Raw genomic sequence first — 25,989 nt, forward strand, 5'->3', positions numbered from 1 at the left:
TCAGCTTATGGATGACCAGCTATGACAAGCCTGAGTTAAAATCCCTGGAAACCAGGCACCAATAGATGGGAGGGGGAGGGGAGGGGGAGGGGAGGGGGAGGGGTAGGGGAGGGTTTTTAATGAACTGATTACCTTTCAAAGTGCTAATTGCAAATCATGCGCGAATGTAAGCTGCGTCCAGAGGTTGGAAGAGAAACCTCTGAACCCAGGGCAGTCCACACAGCGTCTGGAGCAGCGCCTGGACTTTTGGTTACCTGGTTACCAGCCTGGTTACCAACCTGGTTACCTGGTTACCAGCCTGGTTAGCTATGCAGACAGGCTACACGCACGGGGTCTCAACAGACAGCCAGGCCTATGCTGTGCAGAGACCTCAGCCTGGTGCTTTTTTCTTTCTTTCCAGAGGCCCACAGGCACCGATTTGGGTCCGGGCTTCACCTGCTTTGAGGGATGAACGGACACTCCCCCCCCCCCACCCCTTTCCTCCCCGTGTTTTTATACCTGCCTCCCCAGGGTCTGCGCCACGTACCCCAGAACATGTGCAGTTAGTCACGAAACCCACATCGGCCCTGTGCTGAAAACTCCAGAGAGAGTGGCTGGGAAGGTTAATCTCAGAAAAAGACGGGGAAATGGTGGAATTTGAACGCCCTTCGGAGCCCCATCGGACCACGGTAACTAAGTACAGCTCCATGAAGGAGGTCAGGAACAAACTCTGGACTGAGTCTGGCGCACGGTTTCCAAGTTCTTCTTCCACACGAGTCATGGAAGCAGATGAAGTGGTCTCAGAGGTTCCTGACTGATGGCTGTGCTACATTGGCCCACGCAAAAATGACACCTGGGACCCTTCCTGCCTTCACGAACAAATGTGATTTAAAAAAAAAAGGGGTGTGAAAATTTGTCCAGGTATTAATCTACCTTCACATGAAACTTTAACTTCCCATCCCACATTTTATTTTTGGTTTTGCTAATCTTACGTAAATATATATATTGGGTTGGCCAAAAAGTTTGTTTGGGGTTTTCCATAAGATGCCAGGGGAAAACCCAAACAAACTTTTTTTGGCCAACCCAATATTTTTAGTGTTAGGTCTATTATGTAACGTGAAACATGGCATTTCACGGCCTTTTCAGAAAGGCTGTCTGCCAGGTTGGTACATCTATGTCCTTCTTTCCTTCACATAACAATTTCCAAACACTGGCTGAAATGAATAAGGGTAGCTTTTTTTGTTGTTGTTGTTGTTTTTGTTTTTTTTTTTTGCTGCACCACACGGCCTGTGGGATCTTAGTTCCCCAACCAGGGATCAAACCCACACCCCTCGCAGAGGAAGGGTGGAGTCTTAACCACTGGACCGCCAGGGAAGTCCCAGGCTAGCTTTTACCGTCTGGTTTAAATCCTTCTCTCTTCAAAAATAAGTCTCGACATACAGAGATAATGACAGAATAAAAGCATCATTGCCGGCCTTTTAGAAGGGACAGCACCTTCCCTAGAGCCGCATAAAATGAGGCACTGAAGCTAGAGGTGCATTAGGCCTGGCTCTGAAATGTAATCGATCCTGTTTCTATTTCTAGGAAGACCACGGCAGCTGGGGGTTGCACTTCATAAGTCCCTGGTATCAGTAAGTCCAAGGCTGTTACGTTTTCAGACATCGGAAAGAACCAGAATAAAAACCACCAAAGCGCACCCTGCCCCCCGCCACTCCAGGAGAAACCTAGCGCCTAAGATATGAGAATCATGTCTGCTTATCTGATTAAGTTCCTGCTTCATCTGCTCTTTTAAGGCAACACAGCAAGCCGAATAAATCACATCCCACGACGTCCTGGCTGGTGAAGAACGGACTTGGGCAGATGCCTCTGGCAGAGTTCAGGCTCTGCTGGGCACCTGTCGGGTGCTGATGGTTAGGGTCAGTGGCCATCGGGGTGCAACACACACCCCCGGAGCACCACGCAGACGGCTGACACGAGGACAACTTGTTTAACTGTCCCCCCAACAGACGAAACGTGGTCAGAGCCAGAGACCAGAGCCGCTGCGGTGAAAAGCCGTGCGGGAAGGTGGGTATCCTGGAAACAGGTGAGGGGACAGCCCTGAAGGGACAGCCAATCCAAACACGTAGCCTAGCCGGGAATTCAGGGAAGAGTCCAGAGAATTCCCAGACACGCCGCGGGGGGGGCGCGGGCTGCTGGGACGGAGAGAGCAGCACCGCATCCCCCCCTCTGCCGGCCCAGCCCCCTCATCAGGAATCCTGGGCTTTGTTTACACACCTGGCAGCGTGTTCAGCAAACCTTGTGTCTTGGGAAACCTACCTGTGGACCCCCACGTGCCCTAATAATGCTCTACATCACTTTCAGGGCAGAGGCACGTCTGTTTTATGTGGGTACATTGGAAAGACACGCGTGGCCTGCTGCCTATCCCAGAGAATCAGGGAATTTTCAAGAATCAGTTGTGCGCTTGCTCTCGTTGGGAAGCCTGCCACACAGCTCTGTATTTTTTGCTTTCATAACAAGTTTAGCAAAAATGTTAGCTTCCAACTCTCCAAGGAACCGGATGGAGAAGACACACACCCCTAAACGTTCCTAGTCAGATCCGCTAGAGCTCGCAGGCAGGAAAGAGAATGTCATCCTCTACACGGAGAGTATCACACATACAGGATACAAATAAGAACATATCATCCATACAGAACATTATTTTCCATGAGTCATTCTTCGAATGTGAAGTCAGTGCAGCAGTGAAAGCCAGTTTCTCGACCGCGTTAAAGGGGGATGTTTGTGAGCTCGAGCAGGTGCGTTCAGGTACCTCCGCGTCACACAGACACGTCGGGCACGCCTCACCCGTCTCCGTCTTTCACTGAGCAGTGCTGCTCGTGACGTAGAGCTCCTTAGAATACACGTTCCTGAGCCCGGAAGACTGTGGTGTGGCGTCCAGAGACCGGGGCCTAGGACTCTGCACGTAACGAGAGCCCTGGACCACAGGCAGGCAGGTGGCGGGCAGGCCACCAGGGGGTCGGTTGGCGCCATCCCCGTCCAAGCCCTGCGGCGGACTTGGAGCTGGACTCTGGCCACGGCAGACCCTTTGGTGGGGTGGCCCCCAGCCAGTCCCGGCCCTGCCAGCCGTCTACACGGATTCGGGCAGGCTTCCCATCAGACTCCAGGTGGAGGCGAGCGCCATCTGAGCTGTCCTGCGCCTCTGGTGAGGCTGGCGGCCGAGGCGGGGCAGGCTGTGCGTCTGCCCATCTTTGCTGCAGGAGCTGCCCTCGCATCTGCCGTTTCACTCCTGCCTGCAGGGCTGCAGCAACAGAGGGGGCTCACTGCAGGGGCGCGCAGGATGTGGCCTGGGGGGGATCCTCTGTCGCTTGACACCCCAAAAGGCGGGCCCGACACGTGCGGGCGCTGCTCTCCGTGGTGAACAAGACCGACGGGGGCCTCTCTTTCCTGAAAACATCGAGGATGAGGCCACCAGGCTCCCCACCCTCTCTGACAAAACTCAAACCCTCAACCGCTTCCACCCTCCTACCCGTCTCCCATGAGACACGGGGAAACTGCACTGCAGGAGTCATTCTCTGAAATAAACGTTTCAGAAAACAGAACGACAGAGGGACACGTCACCCTCGTAGTTCTGCCCGCCTTTCCAGCCACGGCTCATAGGACGTCGCGCTCCAGCTGGGGTGGGGCGGCCGTGGGCCCCGCAGAGCTCGCGGGCCCTGAGCTGAGCTGCAGCCTCCGCCGCGGGGGCCACGGCGGGACCTCGGCGGGCCCTCGGCGCTCAGCGGCTGTCCGCGGGGCGCGGGGCGCGGCCTGGCACTCCCGGCAGCGCTCAGCACGGAACGCTGGCCACCGCTCAAAGCCAGACCTGATGCAGAACGCACCACGTTCACTCCCTCTCAGAAGAAGCATCCACCTTGGTCACTGTTCTCTAGATGGTTTTAACACTCGGGAGGCGGAAACCAAACCCGAGCCTAACTACTCTGGAATCAGAATCAGCACCAAGTGAAAACCCAGTGTGTTCGGGAAAACACACCGAGTGGCTCCTGCAACCACGGTCGCGTTTCAGAATGGACAGAATGCTAAGGAGAAGCGTCACCTCTGCAAGAGCAACGGCCAAGGGGCTCTGAGCAGAAACGCATTTCCTGTAAAGCGCTGTGGTTTCGGGCCTCCGAGGAGCTCCCTCACACTCTGGAGGGCGCCACCCCCTCCAGCCTGACAGTCCCCGGCTATCAGCCACCGACCCCTTTTCAAAACCAGCATGGGCTCTGATGTGGGGCGTCACACCACCGCTAAGAGAAACGCTGCTCTCGCATCTTTTCAGGCTGATTCCTTCCTTTAAAAATGAGCTCTTTCTAAAACAAGAGCCCCTGGTTTCTGACTGGTCCCCAGCACACGTGACCAGCGTGGGGACAAGGCCTGGGGCGGGCCCACCGCCTCTCCCACGCAGGGCACAGTGACTGGAGAGGCTGCAGTCTGACACGGGTGTAGGGACGACTGGGTTCGGACACGTGCTCTGAGACCTCAGGAGCACAGGGCGAGCATCGCTGGCGGTCACACGTGTCCCTGGACAGAGCAGAGGACACCCTGGCCGTCACACAACCCCTCAGGTCTGCTGCCCGCTGAGAACTCGCGTTTATGCAGATGTACATGGTTCTCAAAAGAAGGAGAGCAGATCGCACGTTGAGTTCACAGGCTGAGTGGACCTCCCAGGTGGCCCCGCCCGCCCCAAATCTCAGCCCTTGGCTGGTTCACAGGACACAGCCCTTCTTCTAAGATCACCCTACTGAACTCCACTTCTGGTTTTCCTTATTTCTGCCCCGTTTACAAATGATAACGGGGACGAGGAGGTTCTCCAACGCTCTTCTGTGCTCTCACTTTTACCTAATTTCAGTAACTTCACCACGACCTACTTCCAGCTTCTTCTTCGACGCTGTTCATCTTCCCAGCTTTTCCATCATTTCATCTTCTTCAGTGTCATCCCCCCACACTTGGCACTGGCCTCTTTATTGTTGATGTAAGTGATTAATTATTATAAACAAGAGGTACAGAGAAAAATACACAGCTGGTTTACCCTCTCCCTCAAAAGAAGTGACACATTCCCTTCTTTGCCTAAAACCTCAAAATGTTTCAGAAATAAAGCAAATTCCCTTCCCTTCAGACAAACCCGTCCTGCCTGAGACACAGGAGAGCAGCTTCCTGAGGCTGGTGGATAGTCCCGTTTGTGGGATTTCGGTATTTATTACATCTGCATGTCATCACAACATGCAGCATTCTTCTGCGTATTTAAGATTTTTCAATAAATAAAATCATACTGTATTTATTCACCTGCCCCTTGGCTGTTTTCCATTCAAAGCAGCTGGTTTAACTTTGACCTGTACCGAGACCAGCCCCAGCCCCACACGGAGCCTGGCAGAGCAGCACCTTGAACCTCAGCTCTCCCTCCGGAAGCCATCAACCCGCTGACCCTTTGCACATTTTATTCACTTTTTGACCTGATCTTGAACACACAAAATCTCGATTTAATAAACATTTAAACATTTGAAAAAAAATATGTGGGCACAGCTGAAGTAGTGCTGAGAGGGAAATTCACAGGACTAAAATGCTGACACAAAACAGGAAAGGTACTCAAATCAATAACCTAAGTTCTAACTCAGGAAACTAAGAAACAAAACAAAACAAAAAACCCTAAATGTACCCAAAGAAAGTAGAAGGAAGGAAAGAGTAAAGGTAAGAACAGAAACCAACGAAACCAAAAGCAGGAAAACAACAGAGAAAAATCAATTAAACAAAGAGCTAGTTCTTTGAAAAGAATCAATAAAATGGAGCGCGCCCTAGCGGGACTGACACATAAAAGGAGAGAAGACGCAAGTCACCACTATCAGGAATAAAACCAGGGGTATCTCTGCAGACCCTGCAGCCTTAAAAGGATAGTAAAGGACTCTGTGCACAACAGTACACTCATAAATTCTACAGCTTACAAGAAAGGAACTAATTCTTCAAAACCCACAAACTACAAAATTCAGCCAAGATGAAATATATAACTTGAATAATTGTACAACTATTAGTGACACTGTATTTGTAATTAGAAAAAGCCCCCCAAAGAAATCTCCAGCCCTAGATGGTTTCACTGGAAAATTCGAAAACACTTAAAGAAGAATTAATGTCATTTTGACATAACCCCTTTCAGAGATCAGAGTAGGAGGGAACACGTTCCAGCTGATTTTTATGGGGCGAGTATTACCCTGACACCAAAACCAGCAAAGACTGTGCAAAGAATGAAACCACAGACCCATCTCTCTCATGAACTTAGACGCAAAAATCCTCGAAATGCTAGCAAAGTGAATCCAGACACACATAAAAAATTATACACATGACTAAGTGGAATTTATCTCAGACATGCAAGGTGGTTCAACACAGACCTGAACATTAATGAAGAGAATCCATCCTACTGGCAGGTTAAAGAGGAAAAATCACTGGCGTCTGTCACGTGACAGAAAGAATACTTGACAGGATCCGACAGGACACCCGTTCATGACGGAAACCTCTCAGCAAGTTAGGAAAAGAGGGGACCCACCCCAGCGTGATGAAGAACTTCTACAAAAAACCCTACAGCTACATCATACTTAGTGGTGAAAAAGGGAGTGCTTTACCCCTTAGATGAGGAACGAGGATGTGCACTCCTGCAACTCTTACTCAGCAGAGCACTGGAACTTTTAGCACAATAAGACAAGAAAAAGAAACATAAAAAGATAGAGATTGGAAAGGAAGAAATAATACTACCCCATGTACAGATGACATGAGGGGCTGCATGGATATCTACCCCCAATTCTCCCAGACTTATCTAGGGAGTTAGGTAAGGTCGCGGGATACTAGTTCAATACACAAAAGCCATCCACATTTCTGTAAACTGACAACAAAAATGTAGAAACTGAAACTAAAAACATGACACCACTTAAAAATAATTCAAAAAAATATTTAAGTATACTCTTTAAAAAAAAACCCCACAGATTCAGAATCCATATGCTGAAAATTACAAAACACCGATGAAAGAAACACAAGAAGATCTAAATAAATAGAGTCAACCTGTGATCATGGCATGGAAGAGTCCACCCAGTAAAACTGTTAATTTCCCCCCCAAGTCCATCTACAGATTTGATGAAATTCCATACGAATTCCACTAAGGATTTTGTAGACACAAACAAGCTTATTCTAAAACGTATGGGGAAAAAATCAACATATGGAATGGCGCGGGAGCTCGCACAGCTGACAGGAGTTTGATAAAGAGTAAACGAGTGGGAGGACTCTGGCCACCTGACGTAAGGGAAGGGCCAGCCTGTGCAGTAACCAAGACAGGGTGGTCCTGGCGGAGGGACGGACACCTCCGTCAAGGGAACAGATCAGGGAGCCCAGAAACAGACCCACACACATATGTGGACACGATTTTGAAAAAGATGCAAAAGCAGTTCTGTGGAGGAAGGATCATCTTCTCAATAAACAGTCCTGGAGCAAAGCGACATTCCTAGGTAGGAACAGAAACCAAACAAAACCAAAACCCTCCACCTAAACCTCACTCCCTATACAAAAACTAACTGGAGACGGACCACAGACTTCAGCGTAAAACGTAAAACTATAAACTTGCAGGAAACAAAAACCAGGAGGAAATCTTCCGGATTTAGGCTAGGTAAAGGGTTATTGAATTTTACACCCAAATCATAATCCACAAAAGGAAAAATTTAATAAACTAGATCTCATCACAATGAAAATCTTTCTCCCTGCAAAAGACTCTGTGGAGAGGATGAAGTCAAGCTAAACGGAGAGGATAACTGCAAACCACTAGGACCCGTGTCTGGAACGTACAAGGAACTACGAGACCAGACGACCCCATCGGAAGACGGGCGGAGACAAGAACAGGCTGCTCACTGAGAGCATGTGTGATGGCAGATGCACATGTGCAAAGACTGGCATCGTTATCCACGAGGGAAACGCAGACGAAAACCACAGTGAAGTAGCATCGCACACCTGCTACAACAGCTCAAATAAAAAACAGTGACAGTGCCAAAGGCTACTGGGGGGATCCTGGGGCACTCACACCCGGCTGGTAGGACGTAAAGCCTGAAGCCATCCTGGAAAAGAGGAGGGCGGTTTCTCGTGACGGGGACCTCGCGTTTGCTGTATGACTCAGCAATGGCACTCGGGCGTTTATCCCAGAGAAATGAAAACTGTGTTCACACAAAAACCTGCACATGGATGAGCACAGCAGCTTTACTCAAACAGCCCCAAACTGGAAACCCGCAAAGGGTGGATGATTAAAACCAAAAAACCACGGGATCGAGGTGGGGGGCATCCATTCCACGGAATACCACTCAGCAATAAAAAAATGTGCTAACAGTATACTCTACGCCTTGCAGAGATCTCAACAGAACTGCACGTCGTGAAAAAAGCCAATCAAGAAAGGCTGCATGACTATTTTAAATAGCATTCTCGAAATGATGAAATTATATAAAATGGGGAACAGATTAGTGGTTGCCAAGGGCGTAGGGAGGGGGAGGGGGGAAGTTGGCTGTGGCCATAAAGGGCAGCCTGCGGGACCTTGTGATGGAGCTGTCCTACCTGACGTGGGAGGTCACACGATTGTACATGTGTGATAAAATCTCGCAGAGCTACACACGGACACACACACGTAAATTAATGAACTCTGACATCTCAACCTGGTTGATGGCTTGTACTAATGTGAATTTCCTGGTTGTGATAAAGTCTATAGTTTTGCAAGATGTTATGAAGTGCATATGGGTCTCTATTATTTCTCACAATTGCATGTGAATCTACAATTATCTCAAAATAAAAAGTTTCAAAAAATCGCTTCCCTCAGCAACCTCTGTATGCGCCCTGTGCACTTAGACCAGGTTCTGCCTAGACGGTGCACTTGGCAGTGAAATCACAAGGTCACAGGGAATGTGCATCGTTGGCTGTTCTGGATTCTTCTCTACACTCCTCTCACAGTAACGTGAGTTCTCACCTCTCTAGATCTTCCTCAACACGTGCTGTGGTCAGAGCTTAACACTTTTACCAGTATGATGGATATGAAAAGTTATCCCATTGATGTGATTTTCAATTCCCTGAGACCTAGTGGGTTAAACATCTTTTCATATTGTATTAGCCCACCCGGGTTTTCCCTTCTAGGCCAGCCTGTTCAGTGACATCTTTTTCTATTGGGCGGTTTGCTTTATATTGCTGAATTTTAGAATGTTTGATACATTCCGGACACCTTACCTAAGTTTATCTTCATTCTCTAGGCATCCATCTATTTTTTTTTAATAATAGAGCCTCGCACTTACTCAGTGGTGTTCACAGAGTCCAGGTTCATGTTTATGCATTTTTAACAGTTCACGACTCTTGAGACGGTGCGAGAAGCGTCAGCATACGCATTGCTGGCTATTCCTGGTTGCGGTGTGAGGGCGATTCTGTCTCTGGACGTGGCCTCAGCTCACACCTGAGAGCTCCAGCCTCCTCCTGCCTGGTCAGCCTCTCCAGCCCCAGTTCCTCATGATAAGTCACTCGTGTGCATCTCCCACTGGCTCTGTGTCTCTGGCTGAAGCAGACGGCTGCGTGTTTAGGAGGAGATGTGAATTCTACGCATCTGGCGTCTGTGCCGAGGGGGACCACCAGGGCCTCCCTGTGTGTGATTACTGTTGCTGTAAACCCACCTCCCCGGCCCCCAACCTCAGGCAGATTTAAGCTTCTTTCAGTGGCTCTAATGGACCCACGGAAGCGTCTTACTGCTTAATGACTACTCATTGAAGAGCGTAGTGAGGAATTAGAGAACCGTCTTTCCTTCCTTGCTGACAACCTCCTTGAGGAAGTTAAGGAGAGGATGACTAGCAGAGATGTGACAGCAGCCTCCCAGGCCAATCGTCCTGAAGAGGAAGCATATTTTGTTGGGTGTGGCCACTCATTAGCGGTGGGATTTTAAAAGACAGAGAAGTGGAAGGCGGCTCTGGGGGTTTTGCAAGGCGTCCTGCTCGCCCTGTAGGGCAGCAGCGAGGAGCTGGTGGCAGATTCCTGGAACTGAGCCCCGGGCGCCCTGGGTGTCTCCGTGCCTTGGTTTCCAAGTCGGTGAAAATGAGGGTACTGACAGGGTAGTCATAGCAAACGAGGGTCTCGCAGGGCATCAGGCCTATCCGCGAGGCGATACATGGCTCTCAGAAGACAGCCTGGCTATCCGCAGATGGTCAGAAATGCCACCTCCACACCTGGGTGGGGAAGGCACAGAGACAGTGCTAACCCGGCATCAAGTTTTCAAAGAATCTAAAGAGAAAGTAAACATCAAACAACAGAACCTCTAATTAACATATAACAATTCAGGAGGAAAAAGAAAAATCACCAAAAAAGATCAGTCTCTACCCTTCCCCACTTTCAGCAGAAGCCTTTCATCAGAGTCCGTGGTCGGGGCCATTCCCGACCGAAACCAGGCTGGAGTGGTTCAATGCCAACTCACAGAACAAATGGCTTTTCTGAAATGTTCTTATCTTTGGGCGGAAATGGGATACTTTAGAAAGATTTCTGAAGTGGATGTGAACCAAACAGTTCCGTTTAACCTTGAGTTAATAAAGGTCGTCATTTCCAACAGTTAAGCCCTCGGGAGTTACTGCTAACCCACAGTTCACCATCATTTTGAACTGGATTCCCTCCCTTCAGGTGCTGGCTTCTCCCGCTTGAAAAAACTACCAGGACGGATGGGCACTTCCCCTGGGTTGGGAGAAACACAGCTGTGAGGCTGCGGCCCCCTTGGGGGTCATGTGGCCCATCCTTCCCTGAAGGGCTGCCCTGTCCCAGGCGGCCGCTGGCCCTGCACCCGGGTCCCCAAGTCCGAGGAGGTCCCCCGCACTCCCAGGCGGCCCTGCCAGGGAGCAGCCCAGCAGGACTGAGCCCGACTCCGGGGGGTCTCATACTTGTCAACCACGCTCTGTAAGTTATCTCCCTGAGCTGCGCGGGCGGTGTGTGTGTGGCTAACATGGTCTCCAACACCCGCAGGTCTTACACAGGACGCACACTCAAGTTCCCTTCCCCTGAAAACCTCCCTCGCTAGGCCAGGTGTGGGTGTCCTGTGGCCAGAACAGCCAGCGGCCCCCCTGAGCCGCGCTCACACCCCCCCCCCCAGCTGGGGCCGGGCCTCCCACGGCTGCAGAGGCAAACCACACACGGGGCCGATTCTGGACAACAGAGAACCAGGAACCCGAACGCGCCCGTTTCCTGCCAGCTTCCTGAGATCCCCGAAGACACTCAAAGGGTGTTCCAAACCTCACCCCGCGCTCCGAAACGAGGTGGGAGGAGACCCCAAAAGCAATGAGGCACCGCCCCCGGCAAGCCCACAGGCCCGGGAGCCACCTGGGCGGCGGGGGAGGGCGCAGGGCACCGGGCACCCTCGGGGCCACCCGAGCCGGCGCCGGGCCCGGGGCTTCGCGCCGGGGGCGCAGGCGGGCGCAGGTGGCGCGGCCCGCGGCGGGACAGGCCTCCGGAAGGCGGAAGCCGGCGAGCGGCCCGGCGCCGCCCCGGGCGCCCGGAGGGAAAGCGGTCTTCGTGGGGGGTGGGGGGAGCCGTCTGCTGGGCCCCAGGGCTGGCGCGGCGAAGCCCTTAAAGCCTGCGGACCCCCGCCCGCCCGAAGGCTCGCCCGCAGCCCGCGCCCCCACAGCCCCGCCGGCCCCGCGCCGCCCGCAGCGGCCCCCGCCCCCCGCCCGACCCCGGCCCCGCACCGGGACCCCCGTCGGGGACGGCCCCGCCGCGCTGCACCCGCGTCCACACCCGCGTCCCCCCCGCAGGGCGGCCGCCACCTGCCGCCGGCGGCGCCCCGGTCCCCGCGGGGCCCGCGCCGAGGGCGCAGGCAGAGGCGCCCGCCCGCCGCCCGCCGCCCGCCGCCCGCGAGGGTCACGCACCGCGCTCGCTGGCCGCTCCCCAGGCCGAGGGCGCCGCGGGCTCCAGGCCGCCTCCCCGCCGCCCGGGCCCCAAGCGCGCGGGGTCCCGGGGCGCCGGCGCCGCCTTCCGGGTCGGGGCCGCGGGCCGCCGGGGCCGCAGGCTCGTCCTCGCGGGCGCGCGGCGGCGGCGGCGGCGACTGACGGCGGCGGCCGCCGGGGCCGGGCCGCCCCTCCCCCGGCCCGCGGGCTTCCCGCCCGCCAGGTGACCGCGCCGCCCCGCCGCCCCGCCCCGCGGCCGCGCCCCGCGGCTCTCGCCGCCCCCGCGGGGGCCGAGCCTCCGCACCCGCCGCCGCGGCTCCGCGCCCCGTTCCTCCGCGTCCGCGCCTCCGGCTCCGGGCTCGCGCCCCCCCCCCCCCCCGCCGGCCTGGCCCCGTGAGCCCCCCCGGGGGGCCCTCGAGACCCCAGCGCCCGGACAGGGGCCGCGCCGCAGGGCGCAGGCTTCCCGGGGCCGGCGGGCGGGGGGCGCGCGCACAGCGGAGCAGGAGACGCGGCGCGGGAGGGCAGGACCCCGGCGCCGGGGCCTGAAGCGCCTGTCGGCTCGTGGGCGGTGTCGTCCTCCTGGGCCAAGGGAAGCCTGTTGTTGGGACACCAGCCACCCGCACACGGTCACATGCGCCTTTCCCCTGGAGACTCCCCTCCTCCCGACGGCGGGAAAGTAGGAGGGTGGGGGGTAGACGCTGACCGAGACCCTGGTACCCCCGCCAGGTCAAGGAGTTGAATCGGACGCCTCCCGGAAGCCCCCGGGGCCCACACGGTAAGGGGAGGGGAATCTGGTGCTTGGCAGGACTCAGCCCAGTTCCCCTGGGCCGGCCTTACGGGACCAGAAGAACCCCCAGCCCGCCTGCGTGGTTTCAGGGCCGCCTGCCGCCGCTCACGCAGACCTGGGGGGGTCTATCAGCCACGTGCGGGCGCTAGCGACTCGAAGAGGAACGCGTCCACCATCCCAGACGTATTGGATCCTTTCCTCAGAAAAGACTGGCCTGGGGGTTTCAGGAGTTAGAGGGGGGAGGGCGGCAGGGCGGCAGGGCAGGGATGAAGTTTGTCTGTGTCCCAGTTTTCTGTCCCAAGCCTTCAGCTCGCTTGCAGCAGGGCATGGACGGATGGGGCCAGAGGAGCCCAGGGGCGCTCGGGGCCTTGGCGCTGCCCCAGGATGCTCCCAGCTCCCCGACGCGAGTCACTCGTCCACTCCCCCCCACCCCCCAATATTTCTTAAAGGCGGGCCATACGGGGTTCCATTTGGATGCTGGTTTTAGGATCACAGATTCTCCTCCCCCCACATGTCTCCTTGCTTCTTCCTGGGGTGACTGGGGTTTGGGAAGAAGGGGCTCCTGCCCTACAGACATCAGTGAAGACTGGATACTGGGGAGTCCTGGCCACGGGGAAACAGCAGGACTTGTCTTGCTTGTGCTGTGTGGAAACTTCACAAGTGCCAACAACCGTCACTGCAAATGTCAGGCTTGCCAAGCTCCAGTTGAAACTCTTCTTGAAGTATTTATAAAACCCCACCATGCATATTTTTGTGATGTAATGCCCCCACATTCATGGGAACCTCAAGGAGAAAGTGTGTGAGAGAGTGAGGAACACGATTTAGTAAAGCGACGGGTGGGCATTTGGAAAGTCCCTTGTGCCAGGGAAAGGACCCAGGGTGGGCGGCAGGGGCAGGTGCTTCCCCGTGGGGGTGTCGCGCTTCACACGACGATGGCCTTGCATCTTTGAGCTCAGGGACAGAGGTTCGTTCTATTCATTTCAATACAACTGAAATGGGTCTTTCGGCGGGTAAAAGATAAACGATCCAAACCTCACTGCCTCTGAGGTTTCTAAGGAAGTCGCATGGCCATCCCCTCCATCTCTCACTGCTCTTCACACAACGGGGGCTGCAGCCTTCCGCGGTTCATGTCCTGGCAGGGAGCACGGAGTCTCCTGCAGGGAGCACGGAGTCTCCTGCATGGTGCTCGGGCGGCGGTACGTTTTTGTTCAGTCCATTTCCAGGAGACCTGAGTGCGTGCATGTAGAGGTTTTAAAAATTTTTCTTCAACAACAGGCTTACCTTTGTAATTACATTTTTGCTTAGAAAAGGCCCCACATCACTTTCATCTCTAGTGTATAATGAGTAGTTTGCTGGCGATAGCCACAAAGTAGATAATCCCCTTGTACACTGTTGAGGCTGGATTGCTTCATTGTAAATTCCGGTTAATAACTGAACAGACTCCACTGTGGTTATGACTGCCAGAAAACTGGGTGCTTGAACTCAGAAGGGCAACATCAAAAATTATGTAAAGAAGGAAAGCGTGTGAGGGAGGCCTCTAGACTACAACATCCTCCCCCACACACACCCAAAAGGTGCTTGTCACTTCGCTTCTTTTTATCCAAGAAAAAAAGAAAGGAGATTTGTATGACTTTGGTCACGTGGGAAGAAAGAAAAGAATCTTTCATACGTTTTTCTACCATCGATTTGTTGGTATTGTTTTTCACATGTATCTATAGTATTTTTCTTTGACTATAGCTCCCTAATTTTATTAATAAAAATAAAAGCAAACAGCTTTCTGTAAGATCCAAGTCAGTCTTGAACTACAGAAGTATATTCTGGATTCAGTGTATTTTTGAAGGAACTGTGTACACATTCAATAGATATCATCCTCCCACTCTAATTGCTTCTAGAATTTCTGTTTTCCAGGGAGATTTCAACCATGAATGGCTTGTTTGCAACACCCCTGTGAGCTCTGGGGCTCACCTGCGCTGACAAGCAGATGCTTTACAATCCTGAGTGTCCGTGTGGCAGGTGCATTTTCCGCACGTGGCCCCAGCGCCGTCGCAGTCCCACAGATCCCATGTTCTCCTTCCTTTGTGACTTCCAGGCAGGCGGGTACCATGGAGAAGGGGGTGTGTCCCTGCCGTTGACCCTGGGGGCACCCTGCGGTGGCCCCGCCTGCAGAGTCAGGCTCTGGATTTCTGGGGTGAGGTCACAGCACTGCTGAGCCCTCTGCTTTCCTCCCCGGGCCAGCGCCCTCAGAAGCCGCCTCCGTCCTCTAAGGGTGGCCTGTGCCGGCCCAGGAGATGCCCACAGCCTTCAGAAAGGACCCCTGCCTGCGTTCCCTCAGCCTCCGGGTCTCGCAGCTGAGCTCCTAGGCCTCACGGAGCAGGAAGTGTGCGTCCCAGACTCCTGGGCCCCCAGACACCAGGGAGCACGGTGACATGGTTGCTTTGCTGCAGCAGGTCCGGGGGAGTCGCTGTGCCTGGAAGGCTGGTCAGAGCGACGGAGGGAAGCTGGGGTCCCGGGATGTTGAGGGCCGAGGGGTGGGCGCCCCCGCCCAGGCTGCGGCTCACCCCGCTCCCTGTAAATGAGGCGGGCTCCCCGCCAGAGGGGACAGTACCCTCCTAACCGACAGCCTCTTTGTCAAGCATTGCGTTCCTCCACTCTGTCCCACTCACTCAGAGCTGTTCATGAGGCAGGTACACCGGCCGTATCCCCAAAGCCAGACCGACGAGGGGACCGCAGGGGCCCAGCACCCTGGAGGGCAGCCCCCGAGAGGCGGTGGGGAGGCGGGGGTCCCTGGAGGCGTTCTGAAGGGAGGGCCTGACGGTCGGGATGGGGGCGAGGAAGGAGTCTCTGGGAGGGGACAGCGTGGGCTGAGGAGATGCTTGTGTGACAGGAGACGGAGCCGCACAGGGCCCCTGGAGACAACAAGGGCCCGCGCGGGGGGCGCGGCGGCCCCCCTCCTGCCGCCCAGGCCTCGTCCGCCCCCCCCACTCTTCTGCAGGGTGAGGAAGCCTCATTCCTGCTGAGAACAGCTTACTGCTGTGGGTTGGATCGTGTCCCCAGAGAGCTGTGTCCCCGTGAGTGGGACCTTTTCTGGAAATAGGGTCTTTGCAGGCGGGGTCGAGTTCAGATGAGGTCATTGGGGTGGCCCTGCACCAAAGCCCTGGGTGTCCTCACACGAGACAGGAGACCGGGCGGAGGGGAGGCAGGGACCCTGCTGACTGGGCCGCAGGCCAAGGAGCCTGGGCCATGCGGACCAGGAGGCGGCGGGAAGGACCTGCCCTGGAGATGGGGCGGGAGCGTGGCCCTGCCCGCACCCCGCTTCAGACTCCAGCTCCGGGGCCGGGAGAGGCTGCTGCTGTGTTCTGAGCCCTGTGGTCTGTGGCACTTTGATCCGGTTGCCCCCGGAAACGAACTCATGAAGTCACAGCAAGGAAAACAGAGGACCAGCCACTCACGTAAGAAAACCACTTATGTGAACGTGGAAATGGACAGCTCGATGATGGAAGCCACGGGGGGGTGGGATGAAGGAGGGAAGGGAGGCCCGAGAGAGACACTGTGGGGCCCGACGGGGCACACCCACCGAAGGACCGCGGGAGGGAGGGCCTGCCTGAAGACGAGGCCCGGCCTCTGTGTGGGTAGCAGCCCGTGGGAGCAGGAACGGGAGGACGTGGGAGGTGCCAATAGGGCGTAACGGGGTGGGGGGCGCGGGACCAGGGTAGGAAGTGCTAGGAGGGGAACACTTGCTATTCTACAGGGAAGGAAGTGAGGGAGCGGCCGTGCGCCTGTCTTGGGTTGCGGTGGGGGAAGTGCATTCTAAGACACTTCAGTGGCAAGTGCAAAGGCCCTGGGGTGGCAGGGATGCCTGCATATTCAGAGAACCATGGGAGCCACTGTGCTGGAGGGGGGAGGACAAGGGGGAGCACTTTAGGAAACAGGTCAGAGGTTCGGGGCAGGGGTGGGGCACACAGAGGGCCTTGCCGTCCACTGCAGCTGCTCTGGGTCTCGCTTGGCGGGGGCTGAAGTTTGAGGATAGACCGGAGGTGGGAGAAGCAGAAGCAGGGAGCTGGTGAGAACCCGCCGCAGCGGTCCAGGGTGGAGGGGGTGCAGGGGCTGGGTGTTCCTACAGGTAGAGCCAGGACGGGCGGACAGATTACAGGTGGGCTGAGGGCAAGGCAGGAGGGTCAGGATGCCCCCGGGGCTCGGTCTGAGCAGCTGGAGGGATGACAGTTGCCACCAACAAGGTGGGGAGGTCAGGAGCTCTCCTTCAGTCCACCCGCTTAGGTGTCCAAGCGGAGATGGAGGTGGGGTGCGTGTGTTTGATCCAGAGGTCTGGGTGGGAGATACAGTGGGGGAGTTGACCTTTACGTGGTGCTTTGTGAGTCTGGAGACAGGCTGAGGTCACTTGGGGAGTGGATATGCTGGAGAACAGAGGATCCCACGACTCGCTCCAACACTGGAGACTAGGCAGACAGGGACCGGCTGGGGAGCGGGAAGGATGTGCGGGAGGGGCCTCTGGAGGAGAGATGCTGACGGCTGACGGGGCGGTGGGCTTTAGTGCGTGGAGGTCTCTGCACCTTGCCCAGATGGGACAGGGGGCAGCCTGACGGGGTGGGGCCCGGCAACCCCCTCACCCCCGGGAGTTTGTGTAAAGGGGAGGAGAGAAAGGGTTACATTTTAAGGTGAGAGGAGGTACAGCATGTTTGAACACTGGTCGGAATCTTACAGAGAGAAGGATCGCCTGTGCCCTGTGTTCACGTTTGAAAGTGTTTCTTAAAGACAGTGTCTAAAATTAACGTCCACCCTTTAACCTTCTTTTGTGCTGTGCGCACAAGGGTGCCTCCAAGTTTGCTGGGGCCCAAAGCCCATAAAATCTGGGAGCCCTTTATAGGAAACAGAACACAGGACTATGAGTGCAGTGAGGTCCAGGTGTGGGAGGGACCTTGATGTTCCCGGCCACCCGCCTCTGACAGCTCTGTGGTCCTGGCAGGTAAGCGCTGATGAAAAAGCTGAGGCCCAAACCCCTCTTGTTGGTCCCTCCTTGGCCGCACATTTATGTCTCTCCCTGGACCTAGCGTCCAGTGTTCTGTGACCTAGCTCCTCCCAGACCAACTGACATGGGACTAGGGGTCACGGGACACTTTGCAAATCCCATCAGCCTTTGGGGAGCACCGCCACTTCCCAGTATGTTTTATAAAACACTCGCCGCCACCAGTGGTGGGAAATGGATTTTGTATTTGAAGCTTCTGGCTAAGTTGTGTGAGAAAAGTGGAACCCAGGGGGTTTAACTGAATGAGGGTTCTTTCTGGCTTCCAACTCTGCCGCTTCTTAGTGTGCTCGATGCTAATTGGTGAAAGTAGAAGACACACTGGTTCAGGGAATTGGCACGTCTGTGTTGCTGCTTCTGGGACTGAACGTTTAAATGTGTCTCTTCTTATGGCAACCAAAAGCCACACCTTGGAAGCTTCCTTTGGTTAGGACAATACAATTTGCTTCTGCGTTTGCAGAAACGACCTGCATCCCGGGCTGTTAAATAAATGTAAACGAGCACGGATTATACGGTGTGATCAGTGATTTTTATCTCTCTGACAGCGAAATATATGATCAGGTTTGCATAATGAAAAGCAGCCTGTCCTACTCCAGCCTTGACAAAATGTTAAATTTCCCTAAGATCCTGCAGCCGTGGGAAAGAAAGGCTTTTAAGGCGAGAAAGCTGAATGCTGCAAGGCAAAGCTGCCTGGCCATGGCTTGGTGATCAGATTTCTCCTTCGCCTCCATCTTCCCTTGATTAAATCCCAGCTCTCTGCCCCTGCTGGGGTTGAGGGTAGAAACTCCTGTGAGGCTGTAGGGAGAAAGGTCTCTGTCCACCAAGCCATGGGCTATTTCTTCTCTGCCTTCACACGTTCCAAAGCAGCCTTATCTTTTTCCTGAAATGATTCGCTCTCCCACATCTGGAATTTTCCCATTATTTTCTAGCCTGCAGCCAGACATTGTTCAAGTGTCAGCACACAATGGGAGTAACTTAGCCATGTGCTTACCTCTAAGATGTCAAGGATGACCATCACTGCCCTGTCTTCAACTCAGCCAGTTCCATCTTTAAAAGGCTGTTTGTAATAAACACCCCACTCCTGGACTAAATTAGTTACTGGATGCAAGTACAAGAAAACCAGTGTAGGTGGTGACTTAAGCAATAAAAGGATTCCATGGCATGTGCCACTAAAAAGTTCAGAAGGACACTGCCTTCAGGTGCGGCTTGATCTGGCAGTTGAAATGACCTGACAAGGGTCACCTTCACTCTCTCTGCTTTGTAACTCTGCTTCCTCAGGAGCAATTTCATTCTTGGCAGGATTCTCTCATTTTGCCAAGGGCTGATGGCAACTCACGCTTTCTCATTTAGATTCAATCTTCAAACAAAAGCCTGGGGCTTTAGTCCGGTGGGGCCAGCCAAGATTTTGTGATCACCTATGAGGCAATGAGGAGGATCAGAGCAGATGGAATCAGTCTGGTTAGTTTGGGAAGGAGCGTCTAGCCCCACCAGGCGCTGGGAGCAGTTTCCCCAGAAGGTGGAGCTCACATTTACACATGGACATTCACATGAGAACGATGTTTGTCGCTGTGACATGCCAAGTAGAGGTTTATCCTAGGAAAACCGTGGACAGCCTAGCTTCCTGCACCTTACCAGCTCCATGACCCTGGTGAGTGGTTTAGCCTCCACGGGCCTCACTTTCTCCATTTGTGAAATGGTGATAGTAACACTTCCTTATCCCTAGAATTGTCCTGAGGAGTAAACGAGATGCGGAAGATGCTTCAGCAGGGCCTGGTACGTAGTAAAGACCAAGTGTTTGCTGTGTGTCTGTGTATTTTTCATAGGTGAACGGAGGTAAATACTATTAGTTTAAAGGGCGAGGAATAATCCCCAGCCAGGAAGTGGATTGTAGCTGAATAGAGGCCTCAAGGGAACGGCTTCATTAACCATGAATAAACATTAGTAATAAAGACAGTAGCTACTTCTTATTACCCAAGGTGCGTGCAGAGGAACATTGGGCGGGGGTAGCGGCTTAAAGCGTTTATTCTCTAAAGCAGGTGGAACATTTTCCTTGAAACATCATGTACTATTTGCACATGAATTCAGAACTGATGACATTCGAAATTACACAGATTTCAAGTGCAAGAGAAGCATTTGCTGTTTCCAGAGTTCTGGGAACCAGCTCTCCGGGTCAGAGCCACGTGATGAGTACAGGTTCTTCCCTAAGCTGAGTTGGGCCTCTGCGGGGCTGACAGCACCCTCTCGCCAGGTCACAGGCAGGTGGTGGATGTTACCGTGGATGGAAGAGAGAGGACTCACAGTTCTCCTTCCTTTTTCCTGCACAGACTTGCTCCGAGGTCACACAACATGGAAGGTCAGTCGGACAAGACCACTCACTGGTTAAAAAGAAGCTACATCTTTAACACTTCGAAGGGGAGTTATGCTGGCTCCACCCTGGCTTTTCCAAATATTTCCTGGTCCTTCTTCCTCTCTCTGCCTTTTTCCCGTGCATCTCTCTCTATAGCTATGTAGCTGTGAATGCCACTTGACAAGAGGGCCTGAGTGCTGCTGCCACAGGTGGGAATGGGTGGCAGTTCTCTGGTGCTGGCAATGTCACCGTAGGCTGTCAGCTTAAGAGAATGTGCCCTCCCCATCCTGGAGAAGTCAGAAGACAGTTACCTTGCAGACTAGGAGCAGCTTTATAAATGAAGAAGAGAAGCTTGGGAGCGCCCGAGAAAGAGTCGCACCCTGGTCTGTGTTCATCCCCGGGCGCCCAGGGCCGACCCTGCCCGCTCATGCCCTGACCCCCGGCTGGGAAGGGGGGGCCTTGGCCTGAGGGTGGTTGGTAGAGCGAGTAACCTACCCACGACTGATGAGAACTGAGGAACTTTGGGTGCCTTTTCAATGCTATGTTTCGCAACACTACCTATTTATTGTTGAAAGTTACAAAATGCAGAAAAAGGTTTTTTACAATAAAAATGTTTTTATTTCTCAGGTTATACTACTGAGGAATAATTACTTGGACATAGTGTGCATTTTTGCTTTCAGACATTGTTACTCTCTGTTTATAAAACTGCAAGGGTGCTGTAACGATTACTTTGTAACCTGCTTCTTCCACTTAGCAGAGTATCCTAAGCTTATCTCTCCTGGGAGTAGATGCCAGCATGCTCACTGCTCACTGTGGCCCTCAGGGACTGGCTGGTGGCCTTGCTGTGGACTTAGGTTCCTACATGTGAGTCTGTGGTTGGAAAGTCCCGAGGCCTTTCACATGAGCCAGTCCCTCTTTATTCTGCCTGGTTTCCAAGGTGTCACTGGAGTAGCTGCTTACTAGAGTAACACTTTAGAGCCAACATAATAAAGACCTGTCCGTGCAGACCCCTCCTCAGGTGTCCATGGGGAGGAGAGAGGACAGGAAACTCCCTTGCATGGAAGCCCTTGAGTGGGCCGTGGATCGGTTAGGTGTCCGGGAAGAGCTCGGATGGGAGTCAGGGCTGTGGAATGTGATGTGGTGTAACGGGAAGGATGCTGGCCTGGAGTCTGGTCCTGCTTTGACTCCTCTGATTTATCAAGTCCTGAAGAATGAGTCACACATTCTCTTTAGGGCACCACCTCCTTATCTGTAAAGTAAAATTAGAGGATGTTGTGAGTAGTAGATAAGAAAATGAGTGTGAAAGTACAACCAAAATTTGAAGAACCGATGGAATCATGACATCCTTGCTGTTACCTAATAATAACAAAAAGTCTAGAGTTGTGTTGATTGATCTACCCAGGAGTCTTAGATGAAACACTCACTCTGAAAAGAGGTAAATGCACTCATGGTGGTTTTGGCAGTAACCATGGAGTGAATATTGCTAGAGTGATTAATTAGCTTGAGTTACTTATCAGGTGGGCTTGTTGAGTCAGCTAAGGCCTCACATTGTATTAGAATACACACCCTTCCCACCCACCTCACCCCAGCTTTGAGCAAAGCCAGCAAAAGTCCAGATTTACCAAAAGAATTAAAAAAGTAAGATTCTTTTTAAATGAAAAATCCATTCATTTCAAGTGAATTACGTATAGTTCCAACCTGGCTTTATAAAATCATAGATCCTATGGATTTAGGCCCAGAAATCACAGTATCTTGTAACCTGTCATACTGTAGGAGGTGACGAAGGTGAGAGCTCTGTGAGGTGTAAGAGGCTGGTGGAGAAATCGCTTGTCAGATGTGCTGGTTTCTCTTTATATAAGAATATTTGGTGCCTCCATCTTCCAGAAAATGGAAGGTTAATCTCCCTGCAGGCAATTCACAATTCCCTCTTTTCATTTAAAATGTTTACAGGCATTATTAGCTAAAGAGAAGCTATTGGCAGAGAGTAAACTATTTAAGCATAGCTCTTCCGAAGAGTAAAGGAGGCTCTTTCATGGGCTCATCTGAATTTAACTGCGAGGACCTAAATTGGGAAGAGGAGACAGATATGTAATCATCAAGGTGGCAGAGAAGCGTAGTTAGAGCTGGTGAAGTATCAGCACATGCTCCCATTATCCTGGGAACATCGGGAAAGCACATAAAGATTAGCCTGGCGCCTTGTGTTGTGTTTACAGTGTGTCAATTCCATTTGCGTGGCTCTAACTTCTCCATTTGGAGCACCCAGCACCAATAGCCATGAATCAGAGCTTTCAGGTTCATCCTGGAAATGACAGAGGGACATTTAGAAGCTGTCCTGCTTCTTCTGGCCACTCGAGTCACTCAGGCAATCTGTGTAGGACTCTGGGATTATGGCTTGAAAAAGCTGATTTAATGCGGTAAATACGCTATTCACTTAGATGATATGTCTGAATATATTCACAGAGCTCTTATCCTTGCAAAAACTATCAGATGTGGCATGTAAATTAATCAGCATTATAGTCTGGGAAGGTGTATTAGTCACGATTCTCCAGGGAAACAGAACCAATAAAAGATGCAGACATTTACCTATCGGCCGATCATTTTGGCCGAACTGTCACCTATAAAGAGATTTCTTTCAAGGACTGGATCACAAGATTGTGGGGGCTGGTATGTCTCCAGGTCAGCAGGCAGGAGCTGATGCTCAGGTCTGGAGGCAGAATTCCTTTCCCTCCAATAAACCTCAGTTTTTGCTCCAAAGGCTTCTAACCGATTGGTTGCGTTCCATCCGTTATCATCAAGGGTAACCTCCTTAAAGTCAACAGATTGAAGATATTAATCATGTCTACACAGTATCTTTACAGCGACCTCTAGGTTAGTGTTTGCTGGGAAAACTGGACCCTCTGGCCTAGCCAAGGAGACATGTATTTGCCCACTATGGAGGCACTGACTATATCTCAGAAGAAACTGCCAGGATCTGTGCAGACTTTCTCGACTAACACGGATTTCCTAAAGTCACTGACTAAATTATCCATGGTCCCTTTTTCCTTACAGCTTTTAGAGCCATCGTGCAATTTGATGTTTAACTTCTACTGCCGGGGGACAAACACACAAACATTAAAATGTATTTTTCCTTTGTCTCCGACTCTCTATGAACTTTAAGGAAATAATTGCCTTTAGGATAGACATCTGGATGCTTTTAAAAAATAGCACTTGGAAAAGCTGAAAGATAAAGTACTTGAAGAGGCCTTTAAGATGTGTGTGCCTGACACACTGGGGCAGGATGGGTTTTTTGTGCTAATGTGAGCCTCGGAACTTCTTTAAAGTGCCAGATTATTCTTTTCTCGGAGGGATGCAATCCGTTCTCCATGGACTATTATAAAAAAAATATAGATAAAAGCAAAATTTCAAATGCTGTTCTACAAAAATTACTTAATCATCTCTGGCCTACTGTGGAAACTCATTTGAGCTGTGTGTTGATGGCTAGCTCTGCAACCCTGCTTTGGCAGATGCAATAATGACCAGCTTTATGAGAAATTCAGTTTATTTATCAGTGCGATATACACTTTCTCGACATCCAGAGTGCAGCCAAGGTCAGCCTTTTATGAAGGCAGAATATGGTTTGAGCGAGGAGGCCTTGAAGTGCCCTCGCCTGCCTTCCCAATAATATCAATTTTCTCCTGGCTGATGATGGAAATGCTAACATTCTCACGTTTTAACTTTATTTTAAAGCTTTGATTCATGATAAAATGCCAATACCACCGGGAGGTAAATGAAATGGAAACTCTCAACCATTTTCATTTGGATGACTGGGTTTCAGATCTTCCCTGATCTGATCTCGCGAGGGTGGACGTGAACCAGCTCTCCGAGAGTGTGTGTAGACTCAAGAGGCAGGCAGAACGGGAGACAGTTGTGCTACCTACCATCTTTGCCCCGACCTCCCAATTATATCCAGAACAGACCTGACTGCAAATGCTTTTAAAAATATAGAAAGTATTTCAGGGTAATTTATATGACGTTAAAGTGCCAACGGTTCCTTTCTACAGGATGTAGAAAGGTCTGGAAGTTGAGGGAGGGTGTGGAGCGGGCAGGGGGAATATCACGAAATAAGGGTGGGTAGGTAAGGGGAGGGAAGATAATGCTCACGGCTCTGAGATTTCTACTGAGGATAACCACTAGCCATTGAAAAGTTACAGGCGAGGCAGTCTGAGAACATATTTGCAGGAAAAGATGCAATACCTTTTAAATATTTACATAAATGATGGACACAAACATCAATTTCTGGAATAACCCTTTTGGATACCTGGCTTTATGAGGCTGCCTGATGCAGATTGAAAGAAAGGAGAGACTCATTTTCAAGAAAGATCCCTCCCAGGGGTCCGGCTGTAGTATGGACTTTGTTTCTGGGTAATTCCTTTGTGTCTGCTCAGAAAATCCAGTTGCACTTGAGCTGATCTGAGTGGTTTTCTGATTCTCACACCCAGCAATCCTTAGTTAGTCAGAAAATGCCTGGAGAACCATTGCATGTGAAACAGAGAAATAAAAACAACGAAGAATGGGAAAGTATGTACATATCCAGGACCACTATGAGGTTGTATTAGAGAAATCATGAACAGTTGGAACCTCACAGAAACAGGAGCATGTCAGAAAAGATTTCTGAATCTTTGAGTATAATTTACAAAGCATGAATTAGGGGCTATAATTTTAATCTTTTTGAGGTTCAGTCTGTTATTATGAGAAATAAACGGAAAGCTATTACCATGGTTATTTAGTCTATTGACGATTGGAAGCCAAACAAAACAATGGAAAAACGGACTTTCTCCACATCAGTGATTTATGTATTTGTACCAGAGGGAGATTAAAGTGACATGAGCAACTGAAAAATTTAATGTAAAAATTATAGATGTCACCTTGGTAGCCACCCCAGGAGGTTATATAGAGTACTCAAAAAGTCGTGACATTGTTCAAAGTACTTTTGTAACAACCCTTCATTTGGAAAGGCTGCCTAAAATGTGGTCTGAGTCATAGGCTATAAGGCCCTAGGAGAGCGCATCAGCAAACAGTGTGGCTGCCAACAGCTCGGCGTTCGCGGGCGCTCAGATGCAGAAGCACCGCTCTCACGTCCCATCCTCAGCCTCAGTCCCCCCGGCAGTCAAGCTATCAGTGTCCGGCATGCCCTCCCAGAAATACGTATGCTATGACTGTGGGTTTCCTCCTGTATGCGTTATTTACATATAATGACATCACGTATATATTACACCTATATATCATATGGAAATGCATTTCCCTCCTTCACACCTATGGCATGACATAAAGCTTATATCTATCATATAAAGTTTATAAGCTGCTGCACACACGGCTTTTCCCACACTTGGCAACATATTAGTGCTTGAGGAATATACTCCTTTCACAACATCTGCATAAAATTTTATTTTATGAATGTGGCATAATTTCTTTATCAGTCCCACAGTGAGAGGCCTGTCGGTTATTTCCAATCTTTTATAACAAGTAATGCTGACATACCTTACACCTATGTCACTGACGCACATGAAGCTGTAACTGTGGGGTTGTTGCTGGGTCAAAGGCGTGTGCTGGAGAGGTCATCAGGTCACGGAGAGGAAGCGTCTGCGGGTTGACCTGCAAGCCAGCCCCAGGGGGTTCCAAGCCTCCCCCCTCTTCCACCTTGTCCTCAGGATGTGGGTTGGGCCACTGCACCTGCCGTGTGGACCCCTTCCAGCGATGCAGCCTCAGAGAGGGATGTGGCGTTGAGAGCACCCCCTCTGAGCCCATGCCTGGACCCCACTGAGGCCTCTGGATAAACATGGAGGCTCCATAGGGCGGGTGCAGAGACCAGCCTGTGAGCTGCTCGTTCCTTACTCGAGCCGCCCACGGCCTGGGGCGC

The 25,989-nt window shown here is 52.1% G+C and overlaps 1 protein-coding gene and 1 long non-coding RNA gene across 12 annotated transcripts in view; both read right to left on the bottom strand.

The window, feature by feature from the left end:
- MBP (myelin basic protein) overlaps window positions 1–12,068 on the bottom strand; it is a 113,443-nt gene extending 101,375 nt beyond the window's left edge. For all 11 annotated transcript variants that reach the window (XM_057698246.1, XM_057698252.1, XM_057698245.1 and 8 more), the window contains exon 1: window positions 11,904–12,068. The gene's annotated coding sequence lies outside the window, so the exon portion shown is untranslated. The remainder of the gene's footprint in view (window positions 1–11,903) is intronic.
- An 8,667-nt stretch (window positions 12,069–20,735) lies between these two features.
- Window positions 20,736–25,944, bottom strand: LOC130831954 (uncharacterized). The gene is made up of 3 exons (XR_009048150.1): window positions 25,611–25,944; window positions 22,677–22,898; window positions 20,736–21,342 (listed from the first exon to the last, which is right to left on the bottom strand). It is a non-coding gene; the product is annotated as an uncharacterized LOC130831954 (long non-coding RNA).
- Window positions 25,945–25,989: the final 45 nt, after the last annotated feature.

This window comes from Hippopotamus amphibius, chromosome 11 (genome assembly GCF_030028045.1).
Source record: "Hippopotamus amphibius kiboko isolate mHipAmp2 chromosome 11, mHipAmp2.hap2, whole genome shotgun sequence".
Taxonomy (NCBI): domain Eukaryota; kingdom Metazoa; phylum Chordata; class Mammalia; order Artiodactyla; family Hippopotamidae; genus Hippopotamus; species Hippopotamus amphibius.